We start from the raw sequence: 540 nt of genomic DNA, 5'->3' as shown, positions 1-540 counted from the left end.
TACTCCGTGCAGAGCCCGGACTCCGCGCTGAGATGCTGCCACCCTGGTCCCCCGAAGAGCCCAGTGTCCTCATCCGGAAAGTGGGTATGAGGATCCTCTCTCAGGTGCTGAGTCGGGAAGGGGTGACGAGGCGGGCAGCCCGTGGGGGTTCAAGTCCTGCCCAGGCCCCTGCCCTGCCTCGGCCAGCCTGCCTTCACGGCTCTAGCTGCCAGGCTCCTTCCTCCGCTGCCCTGGACCTCCCCTCTCCCCCGACCCCTCCCTCGGTCTCCGTCCTCTCATCTCGGTCCGCTTGGTTTCCCCGGGGCTCCCTCCCTGTCCCCACATTCCGCCCGCCCCGCTCAAAGCTCCCTGACCTTTCCTCCCGCCCTCTCCCACCTCTCCCCTTCCTCCTCCCTTCCCCCACTTGCCAGTTCCCGGGGCTCCTCCAGGCCCCCGACCATCTCTCCCCTCGCGGTCCCGGTCCTGTCCTCTGCCTGCCCCCTTCCTTCTCCCCAGCTCCGCTTCCTCTCCACCCCTTCGCTCTGGCCCTGCCGTGCCCTC

This window comes from Bison bison, unplaced genomic scaffold, assembly GCF_000754665.1.
Source record: "Bison bison bison isolate TAMUID 2011002044 unplaced genomic scaffold, Bison_UMD1.0 scf7180017864285, whole genome shotgun sequence".
In the NCBI taxonomy this organism is placed as follows: Eukaryota; Metazoa; Chordata; class Mammalia; order Artiodactyla; family Bovidae; genus Bison; species Bison bison.
This window is presented reverse-complemented; position numbering follows the sequence as displayed.